We start from the raw sequence: 17,629 nt of genomic DNA on the forward strand, positions 1-17,629 counted from the left end.
ATGCAGAGACTACAGCCAAACATTAGGCAGAGCTTAAGAAATATTGTAGAAGAGCGGGAGGAAGGATTGAAGAAGATAAAGAGGTCAAGGACACCACAAGAAAACACACAGAACCAACAAACCTGGCCCTGGGCCCATAGGTGCTCAATAAGACAGAACCACCAACCAGAAAACAAGCATGAGATATAACTAGGTCCTCTGCACATATGTAACAGTTGTGCAGCTTGGTTTTCATGTGGGATTTTAGCAGCAGGAGCAGGGCCTATCTCTGATTCTGTTGCCTGCATTTAGATCTTTCCCTAATAAGGATGCCTGGTCTAGCTTCAATAGAAGTGCCAAGTCCTACTGCAAGTTGATATACCAAGATGGGCTGCTACCCAGAGTAGGCCTCTACTTTTCTGGGGAGAAGAGGTGGTGGCAGAAAAAGGGGAAGTAAGAGGAAGAGACTGGGAGAAGAGAAGAGAGGTGAAGCTTTGATGGGGATGAGAAAGAAAGGAAAAGAAAGGAAGAAAGAAGCAAAGAAACAAAGAAAGAAAGAGAGAGAGAGAAAGAAGAAATCCATATGAGGAAAAACTGGAGTTTTATAAGTTAAAACAAAGGGGACTCATTGATAAATGTTAAAGCCAATGATATAATCCATATGTTAACTCAGAATAAAAGAAACGACCATATGGTGCAGTAATCTGCTCTTAAAGAAAGGGTTTACTTCACATTCTAGGAATGATTCACTCTAAAATAGAGTTAGAGTTTGCTATTTGAAACACAGTCTTTGACTCACTCTACCTATAATCTTCTTTTGCAGAGTATTAAGGCTATCCTAAATTAATTCAAGAAATAAAATTTGAACACAGACAACAGAGAACAGTCTTGTCTTTAAGGAGCACATGCTCCATAGCAGAGATAGTACCAAGCATGAGAGGAAATCAATTAACTTAAAAATAGTAACAGAAGAAATAAGCCGAATTACTTACAAACAACTGACAAATGAGTGTGTGCTAAAAACATGCAAACATATGCATAGCTCTTTTATCATATGCCTAGCTCTGCCAGGCTAAAATTTCCACTCAAGATTACATTATCTAAACACCTTTTACTGACAGTATTTCATTGCCCCCTCTATTTCCAGTTTCCCTGCTTCTGCTGTGGTCCCATGAGACTTTATTCTTTACATAGAAGCCAGAGTAATGCTTTTAAAATAAGTTGGATGTCACAAATAGCTGGGCCCTGCAATAACCTTCCATTTCCCTTAGAATGTAAGGCAGAATGATGGTGTCAGGCCGTGCCTTTACCCTGTCCTGGTTTGTGCTCTGCCAGAGTGCCACGATTTTCAGATTAATCCCACCTAACCCCTTAGCTTTTCTACTTCTGTGCTAAAAGGCCTTGTTTTTAGCAGCATTGTTTTCAGTTTTGCGATATTATAATTACATCATTTCTCCTTTTCCTTTCCTCACTTCAAAACCTACCGTATTCTCTTTCAAACTCATGCCCTTTCTTCAATAACTGTTTTTTCATGCACGCATGATAAATGAAAATACATCATTTCCCCTAGAATAAAATAATATTTAATAAATATTTTCCAAGCATATAATTAATTTTTGTTATTATAAGCACCTTAAAAGTAACTGTTTCACCTGGCAGTGGTGGTGTACCCCATTAATCCCAGCACTTGGGAAGGGAGAGGCAGGCATATCTCTGAGTTCAAGGCCAGCCTGGTCCAGGACAGCCAGGGCTGCACAAAGAAATACTGTCTCAAACAAACAAACAAACAAACAAACAAACAAACAAACATAAAGGTTTCATTTCCCACAACCCCAGCTTTGTGTCCTTCCATGTAAGTCTGGAATTCCAGCTATTGTGAAGGGTTTCCTTTACCTAATATTTCATACTAGTTTCTATATATCTCTGTGTCTCTAACTTTCAGTTCTTTTTCCATTCCTCCATCCTTTCAGTTTCTGATCATTATTAGTTAAATAACATTTTGAGTAAACAAAGATATCATAGAACATACATGAATGTGTAGATTGATTTTTGTTTCAAAAAGAAGGGAAGCTAGACTGAAGACAAACCTGGGATAAAAAACAAAGATAAAAGAATACTGGCTGCAGCAGGGGACTGGTGAGCTCTTAAGCATGAATTTGAAATTTTAGTTCTATTCTGTCCACCGTGCTCCAGATCAAGCTCAAGGTCTTGGGTCTGCATGGAAAAAATAATATCATTTAGAGGCATTCTTCAGTCCACAATTTATGATTTTAATTCCAACAGAAAAAAAAAAGTTTGATGAATGAGTATGGATCTTCCTCACTTTAAACTAGAAGGGGAATATTAATTCTACATCCCATATAGTCATATGATGGTCCAATAAAATGGTCGAGTTTTTATAAATATTTTGCATATTATTTTTAATATAAAAACTTCTAACCTGATATTCTTAATTATTCATATGTGTATACAAAACAAATTTAATTAAATATCACCTTTTAGAAAAGCACATTTTTTACCCTACAGTATGTCTGGACAATACGTAGCTCAACACAGGAAGTCTGTATCTTAGGTAGACCATAACAACTAAAAATAAGTAGGAGATAAAAGAATGCAGAGATACCTATTACTGGAAGTGCTGGGATTGGGGATGAGAAACATCGATGTTCAGATAGATTTTTATGCTGAGGATTAGGAAGGATTACTGACAGAATGAGATCTGTAGAATGAGCCCAAATAACAAGTATTATCAGAAGAGAAGAAAGGAACCAGTAAATAGTTTGGTTATATGGTTCAGGAGGGAAGAAGTACAAGAATTCCAGATATAAAGGAAGAAGGACATGGTCTCCAGTGTCACAAGGCACTTGGGCTTTATGTAAGATGGACTAAGGAAAAGCACCACTAAGTCTGACATCGCCACAGTGATTATGATAGATGGGGGTTCCTGATATGGTACATCTACATGATTTACTTAGAAATAAAGATTAATTTTGATTCACGTTCTAATTTCTTGGATACATGTAGGTAAATATTTGAAATTTCAATCCTAGGATACCTTATTTGTCTATTTTTTCCCCAATGATGTGGATCTGCTACATTAATAAGGGGAAAAAATAGGTCAAGCCCTGTTAGGTATTCAGGGTGTGGGTGGAAATACTTTGACAAGCTTTTTGGGGATACCTCTATCATGGGAATTGCTGTTGAGATTCCAGGAGCAAAAAATATAACTATTCTCTTAGTAGCAATATCTCTTACAAATAAACCTTTTGGATCCCTTCTGGTCGGCTCCAGCACCGTGTCACCTGGGCAAGGAGTCCACAGACACCCCCAAGATTCCTAGAGGACAGCTTCTGAGGCAGACCCCTTTTCGGGATCCAGATATCCAGGCACATTCCCTGCCAGAAGAGAGGTGTCCGCCCCGCCCAGAAGGGTTTTGCCCGAAAACCTGGGGACACAATCTTGGTTCCCAGATCCCTCTGAGACTAGTCGGCACAGTTGAGAATGTGATCGACAGAAGCTAACAGCTTCTGGGATAGGCCTAAGCAACACAGCTTCTAGGACAGGCCCCGTTTTTGGCCTTCATCTTCCGCCAAGAAGCAGGTCTGAATGCCAGATATCTGTGCACCTTCCCTGAAATAGGAGAGCTTGCCTACAGAGAGTGCTCTGACCACTGAAACTCAGAGGAGAGAGCAAGTCTCTCAGGTCAGCTGAAAGAGGCTAACAGAATCATGAGAGGAACAAGCTCTAACCAGAGACCACTATAACAACTACCTCCAGAGATTACCAGATGTCAAAAGGCAAACACAAGAATCTTACTAACAGAAACCAAGACCATTCACCATCATCAGAACACAGCACTCCCACCTCGCCAGTCCTGGGGACCCCAACACACCCTAAAAGCTAGACCCGGATTTTAAAGCATATCTCATGATGATGGTAGGGGACATCAAAAGGACTTTAATAACTCACTTAAAGAAATACAGGAGAACATTGCTAAAGAGTTACAAGTCCTTAAAGGAAAACAGGAAAACACATCTAAACAGGTGATGGAAATGAACAAAACCATACTAGATCTAAAAAGGGAAGTAGAAACAATAATGAAAACACAAAGGGAGGCAGCACTGTAGATAAAAACCCTAGGAAAGAAATCTGGAACCATAGATGTGAGCATCAGCAACAGAATACAAGAGATGGAAGAGAGAATCTCAGGTGCAGAAGACTCCATAGAGAACAACAATCAAAGAAAATGGAAAATGCAAAAAGATACTAACTCAAAACATCCTTGAAATCCAGGACACAATGAGAAGACCAAACCTATGGATAATAGGAGTAGGCGAGAATGAAGATTTTCAACATAAAGGGCCAGCAAATATCTTCAACAAAATTATAGAAGAAAATTTCCCAAACCTAAAGAAAGAAAGACATGCCCATGAACATAAAAGAAGCCTACAGAACTCCAATTAGACTGGACCAGAAAAGAAATTCCACCTGACACATAATAATCAAAACAACAAATGCACTAAATAAAGAAAGAATATTAAAAGCAGTAAGGAAAAGGGGTCAAGTAACATATAAAGGCAGGCCTATCAGAATTACACCAGACTTTTCACCAGAGACAATGAAAGCCAGAAGATCCTGGACAGATGTTATACAGACACTAAGAACACACAAATGCCAGCCCAGGCTACTATATCCAGCCAAACTTTCAATTACCATAGATGGAGAAACCAAAGTATTCCACGACAAAACCAAATTCACACATTATCTTTCTACAAATCCAGCACTTCAAAGGATAATAACAGAAAAAAAACCAATACAAGGATGGAAACCACTTCCTAGAAAAGCAAAAAAGTGATCCTTCAACAAACCTAAAAGAAGACAGCCACAAGAATAGAATGCCAACTCTAACAACAAAAATAAAAGGAAGCAACAATTATTTTTCCTTAATATCTCTTAATATCAATGGACTCAATTCCCTAATAAAAAGATATAGGCTAACAGATTGGCTACACAAACAGGACCCAACATTTTGCTGCTTACAGGAAACCCATCTCAGGGAAAAAGACAGACACTAGCTCAGAATGAAAGGCTGGAAAACAAATTTCCAAGCAAATGGTATGAAGAAACAAGCTGGAGTAGCCATTCTAATATCTAATAAAATCGACTTCCAACCTAAAGTTAACAAAAAAGACAAGGAGGGACACTTCATACTCATCAAAGGTAAAATCTTCCAAGAGGAACTCTCAATTCTGAATATCTATGCTCCAAATGCAAGGGCAGCCACATTCATTAAAGACACTTTAGTAAAGCTCAAAGCACACATTGCAGCTTACACAATAGTGGGAGACTTCAACACATCACTTTCATCAATGGACAGGTCATGGAAACAGGAACTAAACAGGGACACAGTGAAACTAACAGAAGTGATGAAACAAATGAATTTAACAGATAATTACATAAAATTTTATGTTAAAATAAAAGGATATACCTTCTTCTCAGCACCTCAAGGTACCTTCTCCAAAATTGACCACATAATTGGTCACAAAATAAGCCTCAACAGATGCAAAAATATTGAAATTGTCCCATGCATCCTATCAGATCACCATGAATTAAGGCTGATCTTTAATAACAACATAAATAACAGAAAGCCAACATTCACATGGAAACTGAACAACACTATTCTCAATGATACCTTGGTCAAGAAAGGAAAAAGGAAAGAAATTAAGGACTTTTTAGAGTTTAATGAAATGAAGCCACAACATACCCAAATTTATGGGACACAATGAAAGCATTTCTAAGTGGAAAACTCATAGCTCTGAGTGCCTCCAAAAAGAAATTAGAGAGAGCACACATTAGCAGCTTGACAACACACCTAAAAGCTCTAGAACAAAAGGAAGCAAATTCACCCAAGAGGAGTAGAAGGCAGGAAATAATCAAACTCAGGGGCGAAATCAACCAAGTGGAAACAAGAAGAACTATTCAAAGAATCAACCAAATGAGGAGCTGGTTCTTTGAGAAAATCAACAAGATAGTAAACCCTTAGCCAGACTCACTAGAAGGAACAGGGTCATCTTCCAAATTAACAAAATCAGAAATGAAAAGGGAGACATAACAACAGATCCTGATGAAATCCAAAACAGCATCAGATCCTTCTACAAAAGGCTATACTCAAAAAACTGAAAAACCTGGATGAAATGGACAAATTTCTAGACATATACCAGGTAACAAAGATAAATCAGGATTAGGTTAATGATCTAAACAGTCCTATATCCCCTCAAAAAATTGAAGCAGTCATTAATAATCTCCCAACCAAAAACAGCCCAGGACCAGATGGGTGTAGAGCAGAGTTCTATCAGACCTTCAAAGAAGATCTAATAACAGTCCTGCACAAACTATTCCACAAAATAGAAGCAGAAAGTACTCTACCGAATTCATTCTATGAAGCCACAATTACTCTGATACCTAAACCACAAAAAGACCTAACAAAGATAGAGAACTTCAGACCAAATTCCCTTATAAATATTGATGCAAAAATACTCAATAAAATTCTCGCTAACCGAATCCAAGAACACATCAAAACAATCATCCATCCTGACCAAGTAGGTTTCATTCCAGGGATGCAGGGACGGTTTAATATATGGAAATCCATCAACGTAACCCATTATATAAACAAACTCAAAGACAAAAACCACATAATCATCTCATTAGATGCTGAGAAAGCATTTGACAAAATCCAACACCCATTCATGATAAAAGTCTTGGAAAGATTAGGAATTCAAGGCCCATACCTAAACATGATAAAAGCAATCTACAGCAAACCAGTAGCCAACATCAAAGTAAATGGTGAGAAGCTGGAAGCAATCCCACTAAAATCAGGGACTAGACAAGGCTGCCCACTTTCTCCCTACCTTTTCAACATAGTACTTGAAGTGTTAGCCAGAGCAATTCGACAACAAAAGGAGATCAAGGGGATACAAATTGGAAAAGAGGAACTCAAAATATCACTTTTTGCAGATGATATGATAGTATATATAAGTGACCCTAAAAATTCTACCAGAGAACTCCTAAACCTGATAAGCAGCTTCGGTGAAGTAGCTGGATATAAAGTTAACTCAAACAAGTCAATGGCCTTTCTCTACTCAAAGGATAAACAGGCTGAGAAAGAAATTAGAGAAACAACACCCTACGGGAAAAGCCTCAAAGATATGGGCACAGGGGAAAAATTCCTGAATAGAACAGCAATGGCTTGTGCTGTAAGATAGAGAATCAACAAATGGGATCTCATAAAATTGCAAAGCTTCTGTATCAATAAGACAAAAAGGCTACCAACATATTGGGAAAGGATCTTATCCTATCCTAAATCAGATAGGGGACTAATATCCAATATGTATAAAGAACTCAAGAAGGTGGACTCCAGAAAATCAAATAACCCCATTAAAAAATGGGGCTCAGAACTAAACAAAGAATTCTCACCTGAAAATACTGAATGGCTGAGAAGCACCTGAAAAAATGTTCAGTATCCTTAATCATCAGGGAAATGCAAATGAAAACAACCCTGAGATTCCACCTCACACCAGTCAGAATGACTAAGATCAAAAATTCAGGTTACAGCAGATGCTGGCTAGGATGTAATAGAAAGAGGAACACTCCTCCATTGTTGGTGGGATTGCAAGCTTGTACAACCACTCTGGAAATCAGTCTGGTAGTTCCTCAGAAAATTGGACATAGTACTACTGGAGGATCCAGTAATAGCTCTCCTGGGCATATATACAGAAGATGTTCCAACTGATAAGAAGGACACATGCTCCACTATGTTCATAGCAGCCTTATTTATAATAGCCAGAAGCTGGAAAGAACCCAGATGCCCCTCAACAGAGGAATGGATACAGAAAATGTAGTACATTTACACAATGGAGTACTACTCAGCTATTAAAAAGAATGAATTTATGAAATTCCTAGGCAAATGGATGGACCTGGAGGGCATCATCATCCTGAGTGAGGTAACCCAATCACAAAAGAACTCAAATGATATGTACTCACTGATAAGTGGATATTAGCCCAGAATCTTAGAATACCCAAGATACAAGATACAATTTGCAAAACACCTGAAACTCAAAAAGAACAAACACCAAAGTGTGGACATGTACCATCCACCTTGACCAGCAGGAAAGAGGCAACACCACATTGTCCTTCTTCAAGCAGCTTTATTCAGGAACCCTTAGCATTCCAATGCAGGAACAGGAATCCCTCACACAACCCAGGGGTGCGCCTTAAATACCCTACTGACTCCTCCCAATCACCCCAGTCAAGTAATGGCAGTCCATAGGTTCACAGCAAGTAAGGACACCTCAAGTGAGCTGAAGAGGCACGGCATCTGCACAGTACAGGTAGCTTGGATGTGGCTAAGTCTGAGATAATGAGGAAGTCCAGCGCAGGTCATAAGACCTGGCAGTTGTCCCGGGTGCCATCTTGGGGCAGCGGCCGCACGTGCTCCTCACATGGACACTTTGCCCCTTCTTAGAATTGGGAACAAAACACCCAATGAAGGAGTTACAGAGACAAAGTTTGGAGCTGAGATGAAAGGGTGGACCATCTAGAGACTGCCATACCTGGGGATCCATCCCATAATCAGCCTCCAAATGCTGACACCATTGCATACACTAGCAAGATTTTGCTGAAAGGACCCAGATATAGCTCTCTCTTGTGAGGCTATTCTTGGGCCTAGAAAAAACAGAAGTGGATGTTCACAGTCAGCTATTGGATGGAACACAGGGCCCCTAATGGAGGAGCTAGAGAAAGTACCCAAGGAGCTAAAGGGATCTGAAATCCTTTAGGTGGAACAACAATATGAACTAACAAGTACCCCTGGAGCTCATGTCTCTAGCTGCATATGTATCAGAAGATGGCCTAGTTGGCCATAAGTGGAAAGAGAGGCCCACTGGTCTTGCAAACTTTATATGCCTAAGTACAGTGGAACGCCAGGACCAAGAAGTGGGAGTGGGTGGGAAGGCATGGGTGACTTTTGCGATAGCATTGGAAATGTAAATTAAGAAAATACCTAATTAAAAAAAAGAAAAAAAAAACGCTTTTCATAGCTACTGAAAAGGATAGAAAGCTTCCTGAATTATAGAAATTAACTATTATCACCACATTTTAGTGCAGCAAATCCAATTATGAGTCTACACAATCCATGCACTATAACTGTGTGACTATAACTGTTGAAATTATGTTATAAGACAGTAATTGTGTTAATATGAAATGTACTTTATAAATTACTTTAGAAATCCTGATATAGTTAATTACTAAATGACAATAAAGTACCATAGGATAGTTTTTCGTACTTCAAATAAATAGTTAATTTATTTGAGATTGAAATGATAAATTTTAATGTTAGTTAATTTTGTAAAATATAATAGCTTAGCATAAATTTTCTTTATAATATGATTTAGATACCTTTTGCAATATAATACATACATACATATATACATACATATGGATATTATAAACAAAATTATCCATTTAAAGAAAATCTTAAGTCAAAATAGCAGTGATAACCAGTTTCTCCAAAGTACTAGCTGGTGGCATGGATCAGAGTTTGAGATCTATGGAAGGCAGGTTATCCTTAAACAAAGCTTGGAAAAATTATTAAGGTTTTACAATAGATAAAATTTGTTGTATAGAGTATTATTTTAATAATAATTTAATTCAATCGGTTACATTTTAATTGATCAATTATATCTTATTATTGCTTTATTTTACTAGTACAGTGAAATGTTTGTAATACATCATAATGCAAGGACTCATTTTTATAATCATATATTTCAAAGGTATTGGTTCTTGATTATAATATTCAGCCAGTTTTGTAATATACTCAGCACATTTCCTTAACACCTAAGACTTTCTGACTCTAAAGCTTGTTACGCTCTTGTAAACACTTACTTAACATAGTATATTTCCTGATGGATTAAGAGGGATCATGTTGATCTTTTTATCTAGAGAAAATGTCAAATGATGGTTTAATATGTGCCCCAAAATAGAGTTGCCTGAACTGAATTAAATAAGTAATGGAGAAAATGAGAGTACACATTCCAAACATAATTTAAATTTAGCTTTAGAATATGTATGGGACTTCCCACCATGGAGATTCACACTCCCAGTCTCTCCGAAGTTTATTCCTCTATTAGATAATGAGCTCTCTTTGTACTATGAAGATCTAATCTTGGGCTTATGAACATTCCCCAAGCCAAGCAGATGACCTCATACACAGCTGGCAGTAAAATGGACACTGAATTGTGTGTTGAACATACACTATGCTCTCTCGGGGGGGGGGAGGGGACCCACAATACTAAACTACATAATTCTATTCAGCAGCTGTTGGTTTCAGTTTTATTTTAAATATCAGGCAAAAATGGGAGTAGAAAGAACAGGAGGATTACACATGTAATTAGAGCACACTCGATTTAATTTAATCAGGCTATGATGTTAGAGAAAATATAACTATTGTTTTCATTCTTTTAATAGCTTTGAAGTGAAAAACATAGTTCTTCTAAAATTTTCTCATATGTAATAAAATATGACTCTAAATATATACTGTTTACCCAAGATAAAATGAAGTCTTTCTAGGTATAGCTAGTGTTATAATGAGCAAACTGCTGCTATTCTAATCTTCTACCATATGGGTATGTTCACATGACGTAGGCAATGAAAATGGATTATCTCAATTTGGTGAGGAGGTAATTCATTTTCTCATAGTTATCATAATATAAATATAATTTGCATTTCAAATATGCATGTTAAATTCCGTGAATCAATTTTCTAAACTTTTAAGCCAAATATTCTTTGAGTAAATCTATAACCCTAATTGCGAGCCAGTGTAGAGGCATTACAATATAAGTCTGCATCGACATTTGCATTTGTTAGGACATAAAAACCATAATTTATTGGCAATAAGCAAAGGTTCCCCTCATGTGTTAGTAGCGAGCTAAGTAATCACCTTTGTAATAATGTTGTACATAATAACAGTGAGTCAAGAATTAGCCTTTCAAAAATTTTAGGCTTTGGAATCAAAGCCTTTGGAACATAGTCCAGTGGTGTAAAACTGAATGTGGCATCTCTTGCCTACAAACCCTCACAAACACAGGCAGAGTGAGAAGGGATGGAGGAAAGTGGTAGGAGTAGGAGCCAGTGCAATGTACAAGGTAACAGTGTTGCATTCCTGTTCAATGAGAGATACAAAAAATGTTAATTCCTCCAGATGAAAATCTAAGAAATTATTCCCCCTGAACTCCTGATGGTAAACCAGTAAGACTTTGTTAGGGGGTTCCCCACTTATAGGAATGTGAGGGACTACTTTGGGGAGAGTGGGTGATCTCAAAACCCTAAAAATCCCAACCTTGGCATAGGGGACTGTTAAGTGCTGCATAAAATGAAGCATTCCACTCTTCCAAGACTACATGTAGTGGGCAGAATTATTATGTAGTTAGAGGGGGCAAGGCAGAAGGAAGCAGGTGGTTGTAATCTTAAGTAAAGAACTAAGAAGTCCCACCCAGTTCTAAGAGTGAGTGCCTTGATCTTGTGGTGGCTCTTGTGAGCAATATCAAATGTTTGTTTCAATATAGTAAGAGCTATATCATATCTATAGTGTGTATGTAAATGCTATAGTGAATTGATTTTAAAAAGTAAGTCAGAAAAAATACAGTGATGTAATTTATTGGAGTCATACTTGAAATTATATATATAAAAACAAAATCTCTGAGATTGATCAGGGTGCTCTAAGTAAGTTCGAGAGTGAAAAAAGCTAGGACCACAGGATTGTGTTTCAGTTCTAGATGTTAAAAAGTGCAAGCTGTAGCTATTATCAGGCCAGTTACTAGTAAGGACATATCCTCTGTTCAGAGGAGCCACTTACTATGTGATATACAATAAAAGAGGCAAAGATGAAGGTCACAGTCTTAAAGAAGTTGCACAGGAACTTTCCTCCAACCTTTTTTTTTTCTTTTTTCTTCTTTTTATTAATTAGATATTTTCTTTATATACATTTCAAATGCTATCCCAAAAGTTCCCTATACCCTCCCTCCGCCCTGCTCCCCTACCCACCCACTCCCACTTCTTGGCCCTGGCATTCCCCTGTATTGGGGCATACATTTTTGCAATATCAAGGGGCCTCTCTTCCCAGTGATGGTCGACTAGGCCATCTTCTGCTACATATGCAGCTAGAGACACAAGCTCTGGGGGTACTGGTTAGTTCATACTGTTGTTCCACCTATAGGGTTGCAGATCCCTTCAGCTCCTTCTGTGCTTTCTCTAGCTTCTCCATTGGGGGCCCTATGTTCCATCTTATAGATGACTGTGAGCATCCACTTCTGTATTTGCCAGGCACTGGCATAGCCTCATACAAGGCAGCTATAACAGGGTCCCTTCATCAAAATCTTGCTGGCATATGGAATAGTGTCTGGGTTTGGTGGCTGATTATGGGATGGATCCCCAGGTGGGGTAGTCAGTGGATAGTCCAGTCTTTCGTCTTAGCTCCAAACTTTGTCTCTGTAACTCCTTACATGGGTATTTTGTTCCCTATTGTAAGGAGGAATGATGTCTTCCCATTGGTCTTCCCTATTCTTGATTTTCTTGTGTTTTGCAAATTGTATCTTGGGTGTTCTATGTTTCTGGACTAGTATCCACTTATCAGTGAGTGCATATCTAATGACTTCTTTTGTGATTGGGTTACCTCACTAAGGATGATATCCTCCAGGTACCTCCATTTGTCCAAGAATTTCATAAATCCATTGTTTTTAATTGCTGAGTAGATCCAATCTCCTGGGCATATATTCAGAAGATGTTTCAACTGGTAATAAGAACACCTGCTACACTATGTTCATAGCAGCCTTATTTATAATAGCCAGAAGATGGAAAGAACCCAGATGTTCCTCAACAGAAGAATGGATACAGAAAATGTGGTACATTTACACAATGGAGTACTACTCCTTCAACTTTTTTAAAAGCACAAATCCTATTCAAATGGCTCTGCTCTCATGACTTAATCACCTCAAAAAGAATCATATAGATGGCCAGGGATGACTTGAAGCTTAAAAGCACTGTTGCTCTTCCAAAAGAGCTGTATTTGGGTCCAACATCTAACATGGTGGCTCACAAATATCTGCAACTCCAGTTTCAGGGGATCCAACACCCATTTCTTGGGGACTAGGCACATACCCAGTGCACAGACACACAGTTAGGCAAAACACTCATTTTTTTTTAAATATCATCTCTTAACAATATTCTATGCAACATAAATAAGAGGGGCACAAATATTTAAGAACAAAAGAAAGATGAAAAATATCCTAATTTAAGAAGGAAAATTACTCCAGGGCAAATATATTTGCCTGGAATCACTGAAAGCTAGAATGACATCAGGCAGGAGCAATGCATGAGTAGAGGTCTTCACTGAAGACTGTGGCCCTCGCTAAAGCACAGTGTCAATTCACTTCACTTAGCTTCTGCACTCCTTTAGCGCTGTGCAGACTGATATTTACAATGCAGACAGAAGCCAGCTCTGAAGGAAATTATGTAAACATGATATAAGTATGTTATCTTCTAGGGATAGAAATCATAATGAAAAAAGATAAAAGAAGATAAGATGGCAAATGGAATCAATATAGAACACACTGGAGAAATTCAAGATGTGGATTAACCTGGAAAACTAGAAAAAGAATTTCATTTTATGTATATAGATATGGAAAAGTCCTGAGTGTATCTATCACCAATTCTCTAAGATATTAAAACTGCACTTGACGTACAAAGTTAAATACTTCCTGTGTCATACATAATACGTGTTTTGAGTATAGTAGCGACATTAGATCTTACTTCTTTTTTTTTAATTACGTATTTTCCTCAATTACATTTCCAATGCTATCCCAAAAGTCCCTCACACCCTCCCCCCCCCCCACTCCCCTACCCACCCATTCCCATTTTTTTGGCCCTGGCATTCCCCTGTGATATCCTATCCCACTCTGAACCATGTGTCCTTTCCTCATAGCAACTCTACTTCACTTTTACTTATTTCAAAGTGCACAAAACAGCATGAAACAGGTTAAGGGATGGCAGTGTTCAAGGCAAACAAATTCTCTAGGCAAAGTGGCCACAAGCAAATGGATAATAGAGCTTGTCCTTCTACAATATCATCAGTTTCTGCTTTATTTAAACCTTAATAATCACTAGATATCAAAAGTATAATAAGCATTGTTTTTTTAAGCTCTGAGATAGTTTCTTAATATATGAACAGTATTAGATACAGCTTCTGTCTTAGTTGAACAGGACTAGAAAATATGTATACTTTCCTGTCTCAGTACTGAGCACCCAGTCTGGCTTGAACATATCCATGCCTTGTACATGCTGACAGGACATGGCTTATCAAGTCTCAGATTCCTGGCCATTTTAACATTATTAGACATAGGTTCGATCTCATACAGGAACTTAAATCCAATAAAAATGTGGTTGGCTCCCCCGAACATCTGTGACACTACTGCACTAGTATATCTTTCAGGGATATCACTGCTGTCGGTTGCAGGATTTATACCTGCAAATATTGATAATTGATGGTTCCCTTTATCTTCAGGTAGTATGCAGGATATGTTCTAGTACCATGAAGGCTATTAAGTAGGTGTAAAGCTTCAGTATTGTGTTCAACAATAGGGTTTTTTCATCATGTTGTAGAAAGCAACAGATTGTGTTGGCAAAAGCCTTTGATGTTTGGGGGACACCATGGGACAGCTTTGTCCAATGACTCAACATGGTTTCATTAATTTCTGGTACTAGAGGTTTTACTTGTTGGCACAGAATGTCTAGACTAGGCATATATCCCTATTATATTGCGACTCAATTTAGATTCTCTTCTTTTATGTATATATTTTAGGAATCTATTCTAGAATATTGGGTTTCTATACAGTTTTTCAAATGCCCCATAGTGTTAATTAGTTAACTTTCACTATAGTTTATCCAGTATGAAATTATTTTTGTGTGTGTGTGAAAATAAAATCACTGGGGTTGGAAAGATGGCTCAGTGGTTAAGAGCACTGACTGCTTTTCTAGATGTCCTGAGTTCAATTTCCAGCAACCACATGGTAGCTCACAACCATCTGTAATGGAATCTGATGTCCTCTTTTGGTGTGGCTGAAGACAGCTACACTGTACTCATATAAATTAAATAAATAAATCTTTAAGGAAAAGAAAAGAAAATCACTGAACTCTGATTTAAAAATCCCATGCCTTGAAAAATATGCTTATTTCATAAGCATGTATTGTACAAAAGAGTTTTCAAAAAAATTTCCAAGTTCTGAGATCTGTAAAGAAATTAATACATGTAGCTTCTGTCGGAGCTTACATTGTAAAGCAAAATAGATGAGAATCAGATAATTTCATAAATATTTTAACTATAGTTGTGATCATGACTATTAATAAGTACAGTGTGTTCTAAGGTAACACAATATCAGTATTACTCTGCTCTAGAACCTCTGTGATGATTTCAAAAGGAAATGAATTCCAGCCATGACCAGATGAATGTTATCTTGTAAAGGAAGGAAGGGTGTTAGAATAGTGTTTATAAGTAGTGAGAACAGAGTATTCAGAGATTCTTAACAGCAAAGCAAACAGCACTGAAAAGACCTACATTAAATAAGTCATCAGAGCAGACAGAAGAGACACGCTAATGAGTTAAATCATGGAGGACCCTGTTCAAGAGTTTGAACTTTAGAGCAATGAAAAGGTTCCAAATTATTTAAATCAGGGAACTATTTTAATAATATTTGCATTTTATTGAAACTCTGTATGCTTTGTAAAGCTAATGGAGGAAAAAATTAGAAAGGATTCAGAACTGTTAGAAGTTTAGGAATTACCATTGTCTGACAGATATTATCAAGGATGATGGTTAAACTTACCAACTGAATGTTACTGGGAACTATGAAATTTAGTGAAACACATCTGGGTACAGTGTATTAACTAATGGGAAAGAAGCTGTCCTGAATGTAGGGAGCCCCATCCTATAGCACAGGACCAGATGGAATATCAAAGGAAGGGTTTTTTTTACATAGTATAGGCTTTGCTTTTTCTGCTTCCTGGCAACCATGATCTGAGCTGTAATATGAAACCAGATGCTCCTGTCTTGGCTTTTCTAGAGAACATAAATTATTTCTAGACATTGTCATTTGATCGAAACTGTCCAAGAAGAAGCCTGAAGCCACAAATTGAAAATTTGCCTTTGTTTTTTTTTTTAACTTCTTTCACAAATTTAACAATTATTGAATAATAGCACTTTAACAAAAAGAGAATGTAAATATCAAATACCTATGGAAAAATAATTTATAGTGAATAATTTTGAATAGGTTGTATCATATAGATAAATTCTCCAATTACAAGGCTATGGAGGAAACTTTCAATTACTGAAAGCAATAAATGCCTGCCTTTCAAATATATGCTTTAAAATTATAATCCAATAATGGAATGGCCTAATTTTTATTTCCCTCTTCAATCACTTCTATAATTTTTGAACTTCATATATGAAACACACATTGTTCCACAAGGTATTAAAAGGAATCCTATAAGTTTTAAAATTGCTTTCAACATCTATCTTCCAGTAAGCAAAGCCTAAACTGAGTGCCCTGCTGCTCCAATTTAAATGTGTTTCCTCAGCTGAGTCTGCAGAGTTAGTGGGGAAAAGTCTAGCTTTCTAACAGCAGGTAATCTAACATATCATCTTTTCTGAAAGAGCTAAAATTGGTTACCAGAAAACTCACCAATCACATGAATTGTTTACTTTTCAGAGATAATGCTGGTTTCTAACATAGTTTTGACAAACTGGAGAACATGAAAATTTTTAGAAGTGTAAAGTGTCTTAAAATGAGAGCAACATAACTCTGTGAAGATAAGTAACTATAGTTATTCTTTAAAACGATGTTCATGTTGAAATGACAATCTATTTTGTTGTGTGATTTAACACAAATTGGGATTATTTGTTTCAAGAAGAGAGTATGTCATTCCATTAAACCAAACATCCAAACACACAGTATTCCTAAAAATGACTTCTCTCAAATTTTTAGTACTTCTATATGTGTACTGTGACACACAAACACACATATATAAAAATGAATAAATAAATGTAAATGAAAATTATTTCCCTTATATTCTTTTATTTAATTTGGATACTTTAAAAAATAGCTAGCTGAATAATATTTCTTTGAAACATTAATATGTCTAACACTTAGTTTCCACATCTACAAGTGGAAGATATTCTGCTTCACAAAATAAAATATACACAAAACAGATACAGCTATGTTATATTGACAAAAAAGAGAATGGTTCATGTGGTTGAAAGACATTCTCCTATTATTTTTAGAAGAAACTGGAAACTGAGATCAACCAATGGACTTGCAGAGGAAGCCCATTCCTCACAGTTTCCTAGAGACAGGGGTCTTCCTCTTTCGATCTGCAGAGCTGTTAGCAGAAGCAGGGGGGAGCACTATCCACCTGACTAAAAGCATTCTCTATTCTTAGACTCCGGATAAACTTCCCATGCCATACTATGCTGTTTTGCCAAACATACCATTTTATAGTTCGGTAGCTGTAACTAATAGCAAGATGACATAAAGTCACATTCCAGTCA

General features: G+C 37.1%; 1 protein-coding gene across 3 annotated transcripts in view; it reads right to left on the reverse strand.

The window, feature by feature from the left end:
* The window catches only part of Mettl15 (methyltransferase like 15), a 189,034-nt gene that overhangs the window by 80,647 nt on the left and 90,758 nt on the right, over nt 1-17,629 (reverse strand). The window lies entirely within an intron of this gene.

The sequence above is a fragment of the Mus musculus genome, chromosome 2, assembly GCF_000001635.26.
Source record: "Mus musculus strain C57BL/6J chromosome 2, GRCm38.p6 C57BL/6J".
In the NCBI taxonomy this organism is placed as follows: Eukaryota; Metazoa; Chordata; class Mammalia; order Rodentia; family Muridae; genus Mus; species Mus musculus.